Below are 625 nucleotides of genomic sequence, written 5' to 3' on the forward strand. Positions count from 1 at the left end.
GAAACAATTTGAGTATTGTGGAAACAAAATCAGGATAACACAAGACCTAGCAGCTTCTACATTAATGAATTGAAGGGCTTGCAATGTGATATTCCAGAGGTCAATGGAGCTGGGATTAAAATCAAGAATCATCAACTCAGCAAAACATAGTATAATGCTTCAGGGAAAAATATGGCAATTCAATGAAATAGAGGATTTTCAAGCATTCTTGATAAAAAATCAGAGCTGAACAGAAAATTTGACTTTCAAATATAAGAAGCAAGAGATGCATTAGAAGGTAAATAGGAAAAAATAAATCATAAGGAACTTATTAAAGTTGAACTACTTACATTCCAACATGGAAAAAATGTAATCGTAACTCATAAGACTTTTCTCAGTATGAGGATAGTTGAAGGTAATATATATATACATATATATATGTATATGTGTGTGTATGGAATCATATGTGTATATATATGTATAGATACATATACATTTGTATAGGATGGTGTATGTGGGTAAAAATATAAGTGAGTGCGTGCATATGTATGTACATGTATACATAGATGGAGGGCACAGGATGAGTTGTATATGAAGGGATGATATCTAAAAAATAAAATTAAAAAGTGAGAGAATATATTGGGAG

General features: G+C 30.7%; 1 protein-coding gene across 1 annotated transcript in view; it reads left to right on the forward strand.

Annotated features, from left to right (window-relative positions):
• Positions 1-625, forward strand: part of LOC138173895 (maltase-glucoamylase-like) — a gene marked incomplete at its 3' end in the record, with an annotated part of 6,994 nt that overhangs the window by 910 nt on the left and 5,459 nt on the right. The gene's annotated exons all lie outside the window — the stretch shown is intronic.

This window comes from Petaurus breviceps, unplaced genomic scaffold (assembly GCF_028583685.1).
Source record: "Petaurus breviceps papuanus isolate PSGF00001 unplaced genomic scaffold, PetGlider_PUasm1.0 661, whole genome shotgun sequence".
In the NCBI taxonomy this organism is placed as follows: domain Eukaryota; kingdom Metazoa; phylum Chordata; class Mammalia; order Diprotodontia; family Petauridae; genus Petaurus; species Petaurus breviceps.